We start from the raw sequence: 19,212 nt of genomic DNA, 5'->3' as shown, positions 1-19,212 counted from the left end.
GCTAGGTAACACCTTTATCTAACTAAATAATTCAGGCAGAAATCCCTTGTCAAACAGGTTTTAGTCTTCAGAGACTAGAAGACCTGTGTGCTGACAAAATTACTCAGCAAATCATCAAGTCAGAAGTGTGAGAGACTAGCGTGGAATTTAGGTGCCCATCTGCATGAATCTACCACAGTTACCCTTCCCCTGCAGCTCAGCCTTCCGCTTTTTTTCTCAAGCAGTCCAAGCTGAGACGCTGATAAGGCAGCTGCTAAAGTTTGGAGGATGAGAAAGGAAGTCTCTTCTGCCCAGGGCTCTGTGACAGGCTGACGGAGAGACTGGGTTCAGACCTGATGTGTGGAAGAAGGGCCTCTGGGGTTGTAATATCCATTGCTGCTCTGGTGTTTGCGTGCTTCTGCTTATGATGCAGAAAGGGCTGACTGGTGCTGCTGAGGTTTGGTGCTGCAGGCACCTGAACTTCAGCTGTCCATTGCTTTAGTCAGTGCGTGTTGTTTTTGCAGAGAACTGAAAAATGCTGGCGTAGGTGCCGGTTCTCAGATAATGTGTGTCCTCTGACTTGCAACTCTTGTTGCAAGGAGGGTTTCATGGAAAACAGGTGCAAACTCACATGTCCAGCTTTTATAATTTTACAGGCAAAATCACTTCTTCAGGAGAAAGTGGTCTCCTAGGTGTTTAGAACTGTGCTTAAAATAAAGAAATAAAATAATTCTTTGAATCAAGCAGTGCATGACTGAGAAAAACACAGATGAACAAAAGTCCTACAAACAAACACCAGAGCACTGTTTAGTATATGAAGTAATGGCTTAGCTTCTAAGGAGGCTGTCAGTCTGCACTTCTCCACACTGGGCTTCGCAGTGAAAGCTGGTCTGCTGTCCTCTGCTCAAGTTTGTCAGTTGCTGCAATGAGGCTGCTGGGTGTGGGTTTGTACCAGCGTGGCTGCTGGCAGAAGATAAATTAGGGAGGATGAAAGTTGAGGATTGTGACAGCCTCTCCCCGTAAAGGATGTTGTAGATTGTCATTTGATTGTAACTCAGTTCTGAATTAAGAGCAAAAACTTGCCTCAGGCTGCTAGGGCACTGCCTGGATTGTGTACTGGGCAGCCATGTCCTACTGCTGAGAAAAGCAGGAGAATCTCCCCTTACCACTGTGATTAGATTAGATCTGGTTTTATGACATGCTTTGCACTGATAAGCTGTGGTCTTTTCTCCTGTATATGCAAGTGATTGGTCTCTAATAATTTGTTTCAGTTTATTCTGTTTGTTTCTATGATATATAAGTCCGTAAATTTTTATTTGAGTTATTAACTTAGGATTGATTGAAAGCTGTCACAAAATGTTTCTGAGAGTGTTTGGGGGTAAAAAAGTCATCTGACAAAGTGACTTGGCAGATTTATAAACCAGTGATTGGAAATCAATGTACTGTAAGCTGTGGGCTGAAAATGTAATAAACAATTTAGTCTAGAAGGCTAAAGGATTATTTGCTAATAATATAAAAAGATCAGTGCTGCAGTAATTAAATTAAACCTGCAAAGCATTCTAAGCAATATTTCTGAATTGTAATATTGCAGATAGAAATAAGATCTTGACAGCTATATATTACATTACTGAATCCACCATAGGTCACATCCTACATAAATAACAGAATCAGACTCACAGAATCATAGGGGTTGGAAGGGACTGCTAGGGATCATCTAGTCCAGTGCCCTGCTGAAGCAGATTCCCAACAGAAAGTTACACAGGAAAGCATCCTGGTGGATTTTGAATATCTCTAGAGAAGGAGACCTCACTGGGCAGTCTGTTTTAGTGCTCTGGTACCCTCAAAGTAAAGAAGTTTTTCCTCTTCTTCATGTAGAACATGCTATGTTACACTTTATGACTCTGGTTCTCTTGCTGGGTACTACTGAGAAAATCCATTTGATTCCTGTCATTTAGATATCTCAACGCATGGATGAGGTCTCCTCTCACTCTTCTCCAGGATGAAGAGTCACAGGTTTCTCAGCCTTCCCCCATAAGGGAGGTGTTCCAGGTTTCTGATCATCTTTGTAGCCCTCTGCAGGACTCTCTCTAGAAGACCCCTTTCTTGAGCAGCCTTCCTTGAACTGAGGAGCCCAGAGCTGGACACAGTCCTCCAGATGTGGATTGATCAGGGCAGAGTAGATGTGGAGGATCACCTCCCTGGGCCTGCTGGCCATGTTCTTTCAACGCACTTTGGGATACCACTGGTGTTCTTGGACACAAAGGCACACTGCTGGCTTGTGGCCAACCCCTTGTCGTCCAGGGCACCCAGGTGCTTTTCCTCACAGCTCCTTTCCAACAGGTCAGCCTGTATCCTGTTCTAATGTTTGTGGTTGTTTCTCCTCATGGGTAGGACTCTACACTTGCCCTTGTTCATCATCACTAAGTTCCTCTCTGCTCAACTTTCCAGCTGTCCAGCTCTCATTGAATGGCAGCACAGCCTTCTGGTGTGTTAGTCATTCCTCTGAGCTTCCTATCATCAGCAAACTTCCTGATGTTGCATTCCACTCCTTCATCCAGGTCATAGATGAAGATACTGAACACGAAAAAACTCCAACTAAACTCTCCCCTGCTGTTCACACTTGCTAAGCTCTGACAGTCAGGCAATTCTCACTCCATCTCTTGATACACTCATCTGTACCACACTTCACAAGCTTACCTATGAGGATGTTATGTGAACCAGTGTCAAAAGCTTTGCTAAAGTCAAGGTAGGCAACATCCACTGCTCTCCCCTCATCTGCTCAGCCAGTTGTGCCATCATACTAGTCTGATCAAACACCATTTCCCTTTTGTGAATCCATGCTGACTATTCTTGATAACTTTCTCTTCCACTTGCTCAGATAACATCCAGACTAATCTGTTCTTTTCAGGGATGGAGGTGAGACTGACTGGCCTGCAGTTTCTTGAGTCCTCCTTCTTCCCCTTTTAGAAGGCTGGAGTGACAATGGCCTTCCTCCAGTCCTCGGCACCTCTCCTGTTCTCCATGATCGTTCACTTCTGTCATCTCCCTCATAACGGCCGTCCCTTCAGGGCCCATGGATTTGCATGCATTGAGTTTGCCTAGCCAATCTCTGGCCTGATCCTCCTTGATGAAGAGGAGGACTCCCTTTCTCCAGACTTAAAGTTTAGCCAGGCTAAATCACTTTGTCACTTGGTAGCACTGAAGTTGAAAACACACATGTTCACACACAATGCTGTTTGAAAGTCAAATCTACTTAATTAAAATATAGTCTAAAAAAATCTTAATTTGTATCTGACTGCTGATTTTCTGTATCAATATGCAGCTGATAGTAAATAAATACCTCAGTCCTAACAGGCAAAGGGAGTGCTGGAGCAAGCCTAGTTCTTTTTCTAGTCTTTGTTCATGATTTTATAGAAGTTGCGTAAAATACTTGGGAAGCATCATTTCCATTCTCCTATAGATGATATTATAAGTTTTGTTCTGCAAATTTATTAAGTTTTCTTTCTCCTAGTGATTATTAATTGATAGTTACAACTGCTTTTGAGATCCTCGACGCTCTCCTGGGGAAAACTTTTATTACCAACCTACACTTCTATTCTTATGAGGCTCTACTGCACTAATGTGGAGGGTTTATGCATGCCAATACTCACTGAAGTTCCCCAAGCACTTCTGCTATTTGTTGACAGTCTGTTATGTATTACTAGTTGATGCTCCAAACTGCAGTTCCTCTTTCATTGTATTGAACTGTTCAAGGCACCCCTTGATCAAAAGAAAGTTAAGTTTTGCCATTGCAAAGTTAAATTCACCTGTTAATGAGAATCTTTTTTTTTTTTTTTTTTTTTTTTTGATCACTGACTTATACAAGTGCAACAGATCTCTGTGGCTGCCATTGGTGATTTTTCTGTCTGGAGAGCCACAGAGAGGAAGAATTCACTCTACATAAATCCCAGTCAGTAACTGCATGATTGCATTATTTAGTGTCTTTTAGGAAAGCATCTAATTCTGGAAGTTAAGCTTATGTTTAAATTTATAGCTGTTGAATACAATGAATGCCAAGGGAATTGTGATCAAATATGCACTAGAGAAATAAAACAAAACTAAACTAGAATATACTTGGGAGAGTAAAGGTACAATCTGTAGATACTTGGAATTTTCCGTAAAACAAGTGAACTGTTACCACTTTCAATTTTCTAAATGCAGGTTTCTGTTGTAGAGAGACTGAAAATTTTTATTCTGAGGGAAATAATACCATTTTTTCATCTTTTATTCACCTACTGTTTCCTTTTCAAGGATAAAGAATTCTTCAGTGCCAGCGTGTGAGAGCTGAATCCGGATAAAACTTTGAGTTGCATGTTGAATCATTTCTTAACTGAGAATGTGGCATATATAATAGGAGATGCTGTAATATGCAGTCACTTGAGTTTTGACAAATACACAATATCTTTGTAGCAATCTTCTCAGGAAGCTCAGACGATGTGAAATTTACCCCTTAGTGTATCATCATACAGTGTATGATGTACATCTCAGTGTAACTGTTCACAAGTTCTCAAGAAATATCCCACAAAGATGACTTCTGCTGAACACATATAGACTTAATTTTTGTTGCTTTTATTTCACATCAGCATGAGACATTTGCTTTCTTCTTACCAGGTGGCCATTCCAACATCTGTGGACTTACTCAATAATTCCATATATACTTAATTCAAGTCAGGTAGACCATGTGACACTGAGGCAGAGCTACGTTGAAAATGTAAATATATTTTCATCGTGGTTCATGATGAAAGGATTCACGTTAATTAGGATATAGTTAAAAAATATGTGAAATGCTAGAGTATTCAGATTTTAAGTTTGCATCCCAACTAGAAAAAGCATTTGACAGTAAGTGTTCTTCAGGTGGTGCCGGGTTTTTGGAACCTTGTGTGCTATGAGGACTGCATGAGGACAGTTTGCTGCCTCATATAAAGAGTGATACCACCCACTTGAGTTGCTCCACATCAAACGTTATGAAGTCTGACAGGAAAGCTCTCCCTCAAGAAAATGCAGGTTCAGATAGGTGTCTTATTATCCAATGTTCACTCAACATTTCTTCTCTTGAAATAAGCCAAAAGCCACGTTAATATATGGCACCTGAGACGAAGTATTTTCTCTAACCCAAAATTATTTAGCTGATTCTATTTCCCTGCATGTAGCACTGATTGTTGGCAAGCAAATCCATTTATCAGCAGACAGTCAGACGGAACTGAAGGAAGGTTTTTCAATTACCTTCCTCTTCACAGATGTGGCAGCCATCCAACAAGAATTACTTTCAATTTATGCTTGCAGCACAGCATTGTAACATCCTCTGCTTGTGAGTGTGACCAGCAGTGAGTGGGGAATGGAAGAGTGAAGCAGAAAAAGTCTAGACTTCTGGCAGTACTTCAGCTCCTATGAAGCATGCTTGCATTCATTTCAAGCTATGGGAAAATGTATGGCCCATGAAGGCCATTGTATTCATGGCTTGTGGGGGAAGCCAGGCTGTTAGTGGAATGCAGTTACCTAAGTTATTCCTTTACTGCTGGAAATTCACTGAAGTACATATGAGTTGCAGATCTCCAAGGGGTTACAGCTGGGTGAGTAGCAGAAACAAAACAGTTCTACCTTTAGAGGGAATAAGATGAAGCTAGCATGCAAGTTCTTCAGTATTTTCTAGTTTCAGCAATTTCCCTTCCCCTGTCTTTCCCATTCATTTAATGTTCTAGAATATATCGATTTTCTGCATTCAGCAGTGACACTGACATGAACACCAGCTATTGGTAAAGGAGTTCTGAGATTAGCAGTCTGCAGTCTCTGTATCGCACTTTAGCAGCCGCTGCAGGGAATTGCTTTCTAAAGCAAGTCCTTCTGCCCACAGAGAATAAATGAATGGAGCAGCAGGGAGTTCAGTGAGACTGCAAATTTTTCTCTGGTTGGTCAATAGGAAGTTAATTATCATAGCTTAACCCAGTTCAATGAACTTAACTTCTATTGGAAATGCGATCTTTAGGTTTAGAATTATGAAGTGTTTAGTGCCAAGAAATCTTTACGGTGCAGACCTGAACTACCCTTCTTGTGTGAGATTAGTATACTGATTAGCTGAGCATACGTTGTCAATAACTTCTAGAGATGCCTGCAATCTCAGTGAATGTTAGATTTAATTGGCCCTTCTTACATCACGTGAACTGAACTGACTTTACAAATTGCTGTTTATTGTCTCACCATATGGGTCTGACATGCATGCAGTAGTTCAATTTTCTTCTGAAAGAGTGCTTGTTTCTTTGCCTATTATCTATACATTTAAGTCTGTAATTCCTGGATTCCTTTTTGTACCTCAAAGTATCCAAAAGCAGTTCAAATAATTGAATCATTAATCTATTTCTTTGTTCTCTCATCACTTTTCCCATTGCACAAAGCATTAAAAGCAATGAAGTGTTAAGCAACTTTCTTTTTTAAAGATCATTTAATTCACTAAACATAAAATTATATTATTTGATGGTCAGATTCACTGTTACATGTCTTAGTTATTGAATAATTCAGTTCAGCCTTGACAATAGCAAACCTCCTTCCAACAGTAACAAAACACAGAGTTAATATGAAACATGCAAGATGAAGAGCATAATTAATTAAAACAGTATATATATTTTGATTCTTAGAAATCTGGAGTTGGATGCCAGGGAGATACTGGCACTCATCAGCACAACTGGCGGAACTGAGCCCATGGCTGTTAACCATGGGCACTGAGCACAGCCAGTGGCCCAGAGAATGAGACTTCCCAGAATAACAGCTGTCAATTTCTCACAGTGCGTGGGGATGAGGGAAGAGTCCATTGGGTCTTTTGATATAAGAACTTCTGACAGAGAAGATGTCTAAGTAAAATGATTTTCTCGCTGTCCCCAAATGCTTAACTTTCTGTGTGTAACTGTCACATGCATTCTTGGGATTTTTCTGGAGTGCTCTCATCTTTGTGGTACTGGCTACTGGTAATTAACTCAAATTAGTTTTTGGCTTCAATTAGAATCATAGAATCACAGAGTCACCAAGGTTGGAAAAGACCTAAAAGATCACCCAGTCCAACCATTCACCTATTCCCAATAGCTCCCACTAAACCATGTCCCTCAACACAACATCCAGCCTTTCCTTGAACACCCCCAGGCTCGGTGACTCCACCACCTCCCTGGGCATCCATTGCAGTGCCTGACCACCCTTTCTGAAAAGTAATACTTCCTCATGTCCAGCCTGAATCTCCCCTGCCGTAGCTTGAAACCATTCCCCCTGGTCCTATCACTAATGACACGAGAGTCATTAGTAAATAATAAAGTAATTAGGAACTATTTACTAAATGGCTATAACTGCCTGATCCTTCCAGTCAAGAGAAATGCCTTTCAGATTTGGTGTGTGTAATATTCTGCATAGATGTTGCTGGTTTGGGCACTGTTCTCCAAAGTGCCACATGCACGCATGTGGCCTGACATAAAGTGCATTTTGCAAATTGTTTGTCTCTAAGCCATTGATGTATACAGGCAGCGAGGTAAAACTTGTTTCCGAGACAAAAAGCATATTACACAGTAAGTTTGTTAGAAGAAGTGATTACTTTATTAATTAATTCCAGGACGTGATAGATATGTAAAAGTCTGCAGAAATAACCAGTCGTTTCATGACTTCCTTGTTGAAGGAATGATACTGCTTGTGTAATGAGTATTCGTGTGCTCATGATCTCATGATTTTCACTGAGAGTGGTGAGGTGCTGGAACAGCTGCCTAGAGAGGTTGTGGATGCCCCATCCCTGCAGGTGTCCAAGGCTGGGTTGGATGGGGCCCTGGGCAGCCTGATCTAGGACCAGATCTAGCAACTGGCAACCCTGCATGCGGCAGGGTGGTTGGAGCTCAACGATCCTTGAGGTCCCTTCCAACCCAATGCCAATATTCTGTGAGTTGTTGCATGGGCTGTTTATAAAACTTCAGCAGAAAACACATCTATGGCTTCTTTTTGATTCTGAACCTAAATGACCAATGTTGCACTTGTGAGCAGAGTTGAAAGTGCAGAGGTGTCTTTTTCATGGCTGTAAAGATGAGCACATACTTAGCTTTGAAAACCTTGAAAATGCCTTCAGAAAGAGGGTATGCGGAACAGATAAGAATACCCTGGTTTCTCTCCCTTCCTTCCGTCATTCACAGATTTTTCCTGTTGCTTTTTAGAGTAACCTAAGATTACAATTCCCAAAGCACACCTACGAATGCTGGAAAGACAGAGTGTTCATCTGAGAGCAGTGCTAATGTGATTCTGAAAAGGACATCTTCACTCAAAATCCAGAAGAATTGCCTGAAGACGCTCCTCCCTTCCCAGTTCCAAATGCTACTTGCTGGCTGGTCCTTTGTTAACATGGCATGCCGTCTCACGCTGTCCCTGATTAGTAGGTTCCCCGGAGAAAAGCCAGTGGTGGGTTCCCACAGTCCTATCTATATCAAAAGCAGTTTTCAGCTAAATTCAAATGCAGATGGTCTCTTTCCATTGTGGGTACTTGGGCCGCTGCAACAAAGCCTGTGTTGCTGCACAGCTGCATCTTAGTGAGAGGTGATTAAAGGAGCAGCTCTCAGCCAGGATGATAAAATATTACACAATCTGTGTTAAAAAAAAAATAAATTAAAAAGTGGTTTGTTTGTTTGCTTTTGTACTTTTATATGACTTTTTTCAAGCAACTTGAATGTTCAGATGCTTCTGATGCACATTTAAACTGTTATATCTGCAAACTTCTGTTATGAGAGATCCTACATTTCTTTATTCAACTTTCATATTAACCACGAGATTTATGAAGTGTTAAAATGGAATTTTAACCTTTGGGCAAATATTTCCCTTACACTTAGAAAGTCTTGCATTGAGTGGTACCTCTATCTATCCATGTATCTGGCACAGTAGTACTGTGGAATATATTGAAAAACTTCAGTGAGTGTAAGAAAACACAAAATCCCTATTAGAGTTGTGATATGGAAATGAAATAGCGCAGACTTCCTGTGTTAGACCTGATAAATCTGTTAAAGCTTTCCAAAATGCAGCAGAGCATACCTTTTCAGCAGGAAAATTTAATTGAAGAAACCTCAGCCAAAAATGAAGCATGTGGAAGGAAAAGCAAGACAACAAGATGTTTTCTACTCAGAAATATTATTCTGTCACATTGCGTTTCCATTCAGTGTTTCCATTCAGCTTTCCATGGCAAACGCGTGTTCAGTGATTTCAGAAGTAACTCTTCCCATGTGTATCAGACACCAGCTTAACTGCATGTTAAACATTAGGATTTTACAGAAAGCTCCTTCACAGGGTTTTGTTTGCTTGAATTTATAATTGTGCATAGTCAGATGCTCACCTGTAATGAACGAGCTCTTCTTTCTCTCTTTGAAGAGAAAGCAGGCAGTGTGTTGCAATGGGAACCTCTAATAATAAACATGGAACAATCAATGAGATGGTATAGTTCATTTCAAACAACAGCAACAACAGACTTCTGCATGATGGCAGTGCTTTTTCTTTCATTTTTCTTCTTTTCATGCAAGTATTTGAAACGTTCCCTCTTTGGAAGGCTGTGCATACCTTGCTGAAAGGCATGTTCAAGGAAAGCATGGTCTAGCCACAAAGATCTAAGATTAAAAGTATTAGAATATTCTCTGAAGACCATTAAATTTTACCACTGGGCGGTAAGTGAAATTAACTTGATGGAAGTGGACTATTTCATTATTGATGTGTTTTTTAAAGTATCTTTTCGAGAATCCTTCTCTCATTTTAATAAGAAGATTAATTGACAAGCTCTACGAAGCCACAGAAGAGACAGGCAAATTTTAATACAGTGAAAATCCAAGCTGTTACAGATTTTACATGTTAGAACCAACATCCACAAAACAACTTGGAGCCAGAGCTCTGGGAAATAATAACCTTCCTCTATGAAACACCATTTAATAATTGAGGAGCTGGCAAAGTTTTCTGTAGCGCCTTCAGCTTTGTTATCTTAAACTAGAACTTCAGACAGAGCAGAAATCAGTGCTGTGGTGGTTAAGTATTTGAATGGTTTCTAATGCATGCTATGCAGCGAGGACAATTTCTTTGTAGTGCACAGAGGAATGTTCCACGAAGAGAACTTTTTGGGTATCTCCTTACTGACAGCTTGCTTGCACAGGTTTGCACAGAGTGCATCCAGAAACCTCTTTTATGATTTAGTGATTTGTCACCAAGTATGCGATGACACTTCACACTTCCCCTTGCTTTCTAAATCTCTATGCTCTAACTTTCTTTAACTATCTCAGAATCACAGAATGGCCAAAGCTGGAAAAGACCTCCAAGACCATCTAGTCCACAGTCTACCTGCCACCAATATCTCCGCACTGAGCCGTGCCATGTCCCTCATCACATCTGCATGTTCCTTCAACACCCCCAGGGACACTGATTCCACCACCTCCCTGGGCAGTCTGTTCCAGCAGCTCACCATTCTTTCAGATAAGAATTTTTTTCCTAATACTAATTTGCTGACTCTAATAAGAGTGCACTTTATTTTTTGGTTTATTCTGCCTGTTTTCCTTCACTAAAGTCTCTCTTGTCCCAGACAGTTCATACTGCTTTTCTTAAAAAGTGTGAACCATTCTGGGTCCTGACAGAATTTTGGATTTCAGTTAATATTCTGTAATGCCAAGAACTAACATTCAAACTCTGTTCTGTTTGCAGACAACACTAGCAATGTATTTATTAGTTTGCAAAGCCATTAAACTGTATAAGAATGGTTTCTGTTCCTCCTCAGCCTTCTTTGTGATACGCTTTGCCTAATTAAACCTGCTTTAAAACCTACTTTAGCATTCCATCACAGAGATTAAAATATCTTGGAAGACCCTGGGGTACTGTTATCCAAGTATGGAATGTGACAGTGGGACACAAGGAACACGAAGATCACCAAAGGTGTCAGTTAGGGTAGAGGAACGAGGCACTCAGTTCTCCTCCAGAGTCTATTCTGTTTTATATTTTAATGCATTTAGCTATTAAACAAATGAAGAAAACCTTGAAAAGAGGTGCAATTATATAAATACTGTCCATGTGAATGTTTATAGAGGTTGAAAACTTGCTTCAAAGTGGTGCTGTGAAGATTACTTTTTTATGACTAATGCAAACAGCTTGGATAAAGTTCTGAAATAGTCTGATATGAAAATGATGCCTTAACTTTTCATGTGAATTTTACTTCAATAACCCTTGTTTAAATAACCCTCTGGAGATATTTCATTTTTTGGAATAATGCTGTTTGAGTGTCACGGTGAACAATTTTCACACGAGAAGGCTAAGGTTACACAAATGCACTGTTTCACGAATCACAGGCCTCACTGGAATTTTAGTGTTCATACAAAATGAGCTCACTGGCAAAATGTGGTTGAGGAAACTGTATCCTGAGGTGTGAAGCATCTTTTTTCATTTCAGTAGATACTCACTTGTATGTCAGCAGGTTGGATTTCTGACTTGTTACAAACAAACTTGTCAAAGCACACAAGAAGGAAGGCGCTGTGATATTAAAGTCCGTCCTCTGAAAATTGATGCAGCGTATGCCTTGCACTTTAATAACCTGCAGGGTAATTAAAGGGAACCTTGTGAATCATCTCCTCTGAAGTGCAGATTCAGCTACTCTTCTTAATATGTAGTATGTATTTAGAATCAGAGAATGATAGAATCACTAAGGTTGGATAAGACCTCCAATATTTCCCCACTAAACCATGTCGCTCAGTACAAAATCTAAAAGCTTTTTAACATTTCCAGAGACAGTGACTCCACCACCTTGCTAGGCAGCTCATTCCAGCACCTGACCACTTGTTTGGAGCAGTTTCTTTAAATGTCTAGCCTGAGTCTTGCCTGCTGCAACTTGAGGCTATTCTGTCCAGTTCTACTGCTACCTACATGTTTCTTTGGCTTTGTAATTGACATATTCTTACCTGAACAAGAATAAAATCAATATCCCACTCCTCCTAAGTTACATACTTAACATTAAAAAAAAAGGCAAAACCAAAATAATAGCACCATAAATTCATCAGTGTTGTTATGCATATTTGTGCACCCAGTACTGTGTAACTAGTATTTTGGGGTCACATCCATTTCCATAATGTGCAGTATGAAGTATGTTGTGAACAGAGTCACTTCTGAAGACAACATCAACTATGCCTTTTGTTGCAGTAGTCCAAGCTTAAGTGGCCATTCACAAACTAGTAGAAATTGTCCTTGCAATATTAACTTCTCCTGTTCTACAATAACGTGACTGAATATGTAAATCACTCGTGAAGCAATGAGAGTGCACTTAAAGCTTTTGTCATTTCAAAGACTTCCTGACAAATCTTCAATTTTCAGTGGTTGTCCACAAATCCTGTGCAAAAAACACTGTGTTCTCCTAGTGTTTTTTGCAGTTACAATGCATTTATTAATAAAAATAGATAACAGCCTGTCAAATGTGATGCTAGCTTCTGTACAAAACTATTTTAGTAGGATGGCAAGACAAGGTAGGCTGACCCATGAAATGACTTAAGTTGCATGCAAGTATGATGATACAGCCATGTACATAATTGTGATTAGTCACAAGATTTTGGCTAAAACTTTTGTTGAAATTCACCCGAGACAATTTCTGTGGAAAAATTCACTATGGAAGCTGAAGTACTCATGTACAAGGCTGTGTAGTGAGCTATGTAGATTCAGTAACAAGTTGTGCTGAAATCTCTACTGATGGTGACTCTTAATGCTAACTTCAAGAACAAATGTTGGAAAAATCACACTATTGAGATTACTCCATTAGCAGCTCAAATAATTCCTGAGATCAGATGCTTTTCATGGATACAAACAGCAAACAACCAAGTCCAGTCTCCCTTCTCCTACCTTCCCCTCTTCCTCCAAAAATTAAAAGAAAATAAAATAAAGGGTAACAATAAGTGCTGTTTAAATTGCCACATTCTACTTAAGTAATTTCTACATATTTAAACGTTTATGTACTTAAATCTGAAAGACTGAACAGTTTCATCAATGTACGGTTGGGTCAATCTCCAGTTAGATTTACACCCAATATAATTTAGCTTGAAAACCATGTCAAATTTATACCACATCAGTGCACTCTGCATACTTCAGTTATAATAGATACAGTGATTTTTCCAAAATCTTAATGTATGTTCTCTTCACATATCTTACAAATTAGTTCAATGATCACAGAATTAGAGAAGCTTGTTTTCCATAAGATTATATCTGGAGGTTGATTAATGTTTGAATCAAAGGAACAGAATTTTCCAATTCAAACATTTAAAAACCCATTTATACATAGATTCTCAATAAGTGAGAATGATGTGCTGTATTCATTTCAACTGAGCATTAACTTGATTTCTGTTTGTACACTCGTGAATTTTTCAGGAACCTTGCAGAATGTGATTACATGTTGAGCTTTCCTACAGCACCAAACTTGATGTCATTGCCAAATCAATCAGAGGGCCCAAAGAAGGTGCATTTCTCTACAGGAACAGAGAAAGATGCTGCAATTATATAAGCTCTAATAAATCACAGAAGATCTACTAAAATGTAGAGAACTTTGTTCTTGTACCATTGGAAAAGCTGTCTTACATAATCTGGTATGAAGAACTGGCTGGATGCCCAGGGTGGAAGAACTGTGGTGAATGGTTCAGTTGGAACAAGCTATAGATTATACTATGACAATAGATTGCTTTTCTGCAGAGAAGTAATTAACAAAATTGACAATGTTAAATCACACATTTCTGGAAGTTTACAGATTGTCACTCCTGGTTATCTTTGTGTCTGCTAGGGATGAGAAGAAAAAGTGTAATTGTAAGAATGAGAGCTGGGAACTGCTTTTGACATACCTGCCTGCAAATTTAGATACACTTGCTTTGCTTTGAAAATGAGTTTGCCCAGCTGAATAAACGTGGGATGATGCTGATTCTCTACCAGAGTTGCTTCTCATTGAAGCAGCAGAAAGTGACCTAAAAAGTACAGCTGTACTGAGAATGTGGCTGATGGGAGATTGCACAGAAGAAGATTATGCCCCTGATTTCTGCTTACCAGTTTGCCCATGTTTAAGAAGCTTCAATAGCTTCTGTTAGCTCTGGCCTCAATTGAACCTGGATATTGAATACTGTACAGTTGCTCCATATTGAGTGTTTTCTCCTTTATTTTATTTAGAACACCTTTGTAAAAGTAGGACACTGCTCAGTGTTAGAAGTGCTGGAGTAAAAAGCCCTTCATACCTCGCACCTGCCAGTGCTGAGTCTGGTGGTCCTTCTGCCGGGGGCTTGAAGAAGATACTAACAGAGGGAGAGATGTATGAGACCTGCAAATGTCCATAAACAAATACTAGCCTTGTTTCTTGATAACTTGTAAGTAGAATATTTCCAAAACGTAGTCACATGATGGTTAGCTCTTGTTTCTGTGTTTCTTTATACAATTTCATTGCTGCCTTGGAAGTGATTAACCAAAGAGTGCATAAATTCATTCTCAGTCTCAAATCAGTGAGAAACTCTTGGAATTACTGCAATGGCTTCATGTTTTTGAGGCCTCAGGGATATATTCTTTTCAAACAAATCTCCAACCGTGTTCTCTGTTGGCACGGGTACATGGACAGCAAAATACAAACCTTTACTGTACCTTCAGTGCTTCACTTTAGCTTTCATAAGAAGTTCTAGGAAACAGTACTAGGGAATGTATTGATACAGTCAATTAATACAACTCACTGCTATGGCAGATACGTGGCATTAACTACCATATTACGATTACAACAATCCTATTGTCATTGTTATGCCTGCTATCCCTTATATAATTTCTATGGCAACCTGTATTTCTTGTTCATATATGCTGTAATGGAATTATCTCCTTTGATCCCACCTCTTCAGTTTACAGAGTAAATTTCAAAAATGTATTTCTGCATTTTGTACATGAGCTAAGTAATTTCTCCTGTATACCTAGCTGAGACAAGGCAGGTCTTGTTCTCTCACTCAGATTTTCCTCATTTCCTGCAAAGAGCAGCTCTTCGTTCCATTTCTGCTCTCTGCTTTTTCATGATCAAGTTCTTCAGTATTCAAACTGTACTTCGGTCAGGGATCTGAAAACATCCTCTGCTTCTGTTCTCTCGATTTTTTTTTTTGTCTCCACTCTGTTCTCTAAGAGTTTCTGTTTAATCACGTGCTTGTGAAGTTGTCCTTCCACAATATTCCCAGCAGCTCCGAACATACAAGAAGCTGACTGCAGTGAAGCTCTCTGGTGCTGCAGCCTGTCTCACTTTATGGTCTTGTGAATTTTGCTTAAGCTTCAGCTTTGTTTGGAGACTCACAGGGTGTTCCAGAGTTTGCTTACCCTTCTATTCTAAGCACTCCCTGCGTACCATTTAATCTGGAAATATTAAGCACTACGGAACAAAATGGACTTGGCGTTCATATTTTAAGGACACACACTCAAACTTTTATTCAGGTGAAGAGGACAGCGACCTCTTCAAAATTGAAAACATTTTCCTTTGAGCAATTTTTCTTGGAAGAAAGGAAAGATCACTGCAGGCTGAATTCACGACTGGAACTTTTAGTCAACTTTGATTAATGTTCCTGTATCAATATTGATTCCTCCTTCCCATTAGTAATGCAATCACTCAGCAAAATAAAGAACAGTTCTTGAAAGAGTGGCATTTGCTAACCCTGCCTCACAGCTGCAGGAGCAGAGTTCTGAATTAAGTACAAGAAAGAAGAGCAAAGTAAAGGCCATCAGATATTACTAAAATTATTGGAAGAGTGGAGCAGCATATGATTAGCCCTTAATATGTTCATGAGCACAGTGTAGTTTTTAATAAATGAACAGTAAATGACTATAATATTGAAAGACAAGTAATTAAATGACTTCACAGCACCAAAACTTGCAGTGCAACTCAGATTGTTGAATAGCTATGAAAGGATTATTGAATTAAAGAAGGAAGAGTTCAACACACTGCAAAAGATGGAGTGTCAGAGCAATTTCACAACAAAAGTCAGTGACAAAAAGAGTTTTATAGCAAAGGAAACTTCTCAAATCAGGCAACACATCTGCATACGATACAAGGATAGATTGAGTCATGTATGCATAGCAAACTAGTAAAAGCTTAACATCAAAACGAAAGCAAACAACAAAAAAAAAAGCCCAATGGAGTGCATCAGCATTTTTAAGGAACAACAGTTCCCAGAAAGCTCCACTGACATAAGGATGTGCCTTCTTTTGCTCCATACTGTTGAATTTGCAGCGCTGTTAGGAGGCACTGCCTTTCCCATTTGTTTGATTTATCAATCTTGACTCCTCCTTTTATATCGTATTATCTCACATTTGTTTTTCATTCTAGTACAGTAGTATTCTTTTTATCTCAGTCAAGCAGAAAGTCCTCCTTCTCACACCTCCACTGGCTTTGCACAGGAGAGGCACTGGGGGGGAGGTCTGTCATGCAGCAAAGAAAAATTCAAGCCGTGACAGTCATACATTCACAATTATCTTCTTTCCCAGTTAGGGTGAGGAGCGTAGAGCAGAGCCTCTCAGTTCATTACCAAGGCTGATTTACAAAGTTCTAAAAGAGTTGCATCAGAGGCTGTATTAAATATAAGCTGCATTTCTCACATCATGTTAAACACGTCTGCAAAAGCAACATCCTCGTAGTATTATAACAACTGAAAGCCCTAATTTGGAAGTGTTTCTTGTGATAACTACTGTTACCGCTTGTAGAGGTTTAACCTGGCAGAAGGCTGAGCATCCTGAACCATGCAGCGTTTGCTCACAGCCCACCTTCTCAGTGGGATGGGAAAAGAGAATTTGAAAAGCTAAGCAGAACTCATGTGTTGAGATCAAATTATTTACTAAGAAAAAAAGATGTATATATATGAATGTAGACAACAAGTAATGCACAAGCCATTGCTTACCACCCCTCGACTGATGCACAGCTTACCTCTAGAGAGTGGAAGAGAGCGAGATGAACTCCCACTCCCTTCAGAACTCTCCTTCTGACTGGTATCATATGGTTTGGAATATCTCTTTGGCCATTTTAAGTCGGCTGTCTTGATGCTGCCCCCTCTCTGCTTGTGCCTCCCCAGCCCTTTGTTAGTATGAGCTGAAAAACTGGAGCAGCCTTGGCTTGTACAACACTGCTTAGCAAGAACTGCAAACACTGGGATGTTATCAACATTGTTTTTCTTATAGAACTAAAACACAGAATCATAGTAGTCACCCATAAGGAAACAATTGCATGCCAGCTGAAGACATGACTCCATATAAAAAACTCTTTGTTAATTATGCTGATTATGCTGCTTGTTTCTCATTCTTCTTGGCCCTCTAGGGATGCTGTACTTTCAGTATGGAGTAGATTTTTCTTATCCACACACAAAAAATGTCATATTCTGGCAATACTTCCATACAGAAGAGGACTTTCCACACTTCCTTACTTCTGCTTGTTTCATCTGTTCATTGCCTCTTGCTCTTTTGATTTTTCTCTCTTTCACCACAGCATAACATGAGCGCTTTCAGTTCTTTCAAGTGTGTGCTTGCTGGAAATTTTAATGAGAGGAATGTAATATTCTCTCCCTTCTTCCTTTCACCCTATGTCCAATTTCACTCTTCCTGTGAGATGCTGTGCACAGAGATGGCACGCGCTGCACAAAGATTGTAGCGCTGATCCCACCTGTAGCTTTGAAACTGCTTAGAAATTAGATGAGAATGCAAACTTGTAAACTCCAGGAATAATAAAAAAGTGTAATCTAGAAGAATGACAGAACACCATCCTATCAGACTGCCCCTCTGCTGCCATCTGTCACACGGCAACAGAGGGTGGTGAGGCACTGGCACAGGTTGCCCAAGGAGGCTGTGGATGTCCCTTCCCTGCAGGCATTCAAGGCCAGGCTGGATGTGACTCTGGGCAGCCTGATCTGCTGGTTGGCGACCTGCACGCAGCAGGGGGTTGAAACTAGATGAGCATCTTGGCCCTTTTCAACCCAGACCATTCCATGATTCTATGACTGGGGAGAAGGTTTACCCTCTACTGCCATACCCACCAACGTCCGCCTCTGATGTTGTGGGTCAACATAATAAAATAGGAGGCATTAATTTTGGAGCAGCCATTGCAGAAGGAAACAAACACTAATTCTCCAGCTTACTCTTTTCTATTTTTGATACCAAGGCAATTCTCTCTTTTCTGACATTTTGCTTCATAAAATTACTAGCAAATTTCAAATCACTATCTTACATTGGAGTGCAAATTAAAGTTTACAGATTCCCTTCAGTGGAAAGAAAACAACAGAAAGGGGGGCTTTAGCATGAGCACATACAGCCAGCCATATGCAACCACATACACAGAACAGTGTATGTGTACATCTTACATCCAGAAATCCAATGCTTAAAAACATATCCATCAATAAACAAATCTGTATGCACAAATTGATGATGATTTTCCAGCCTCCCATACAGTTTTTTCCAGGGATATAAAACACTAAGAGCAAAGAAAGCATTAGAAAGATTGTGACAAGCAGAGAGATGAGAAAATGCAGCATCATCCTCTTCTTGAGTAACAGTGAACCACAGGTTTTGAAAATCATCTTTGATAAGAAAATACATCAAGAAAGGACCGTCTAATTTAGTGAAACTAAATCAGGGCTTTCCAGGAGTTTGAGGTAACTCATAAGACTATCTGAATGGAAAGAAATACGCAAACTCTGTAATTTTATGTTAGCAATTAAAGCATTACATAGTCTTACATGCTTCTAAGCCTTCACATCGCCATCACTGCCATAACGTACCAGTTCTGTTTAGTCAAGAGGAAGTGAAGAGAACCAACATAAATATGAGAATTTCTGATACTGTATTGGTACCTAACAGAATTATTATGACAAGCAAGGGAAATGACTGATAAGGGACCGTATTTTAATCCGAATACTACGTACTGCATTTTAAAACATGAAAGCCTGGAGAATGCTTTTCTCTCTGCCCTTTCAAACCAAAAACTCAGAGTGAAAGTTTCTCTGATATTGGAGAACTGATATTCTGTCCAGTCTTCTGGTGCCAAAAATTAAAACCTGTCTTATCACCCTTAAAGACAATTCAATTTCTAAGTCTTTTTTTTTTTTTTTGAAGTTCAGTTACCATCATAGCAATAGTAGTAATAACAATAATGGCAATCAGGGCAACCCAAAGGAAAAACTGGAAGTGCCTCATTAAAATCTACGTGAAAGAGAA

This window comes from Tympanuchus pallidicinctus, unplaced genomic scaffold (genome assembly GCF_026119805.1).
Source record: "Tympanuchus pallidicinctus isolate F22 unplaced genomic scaffold, pur_lepc_1.0 scaffold4, whole genome shotgun sequence".
Taxonomy (NCBI): domain Eukaryota; kingdom Metazoa; phylum Chordata; class Aves; order Galliformes; family Phasianidae; genus Tympanuchus; species Tympanuchus pallidicinctus.
This window is presented reverse-complemented; position numbering follows the sequence as displayed.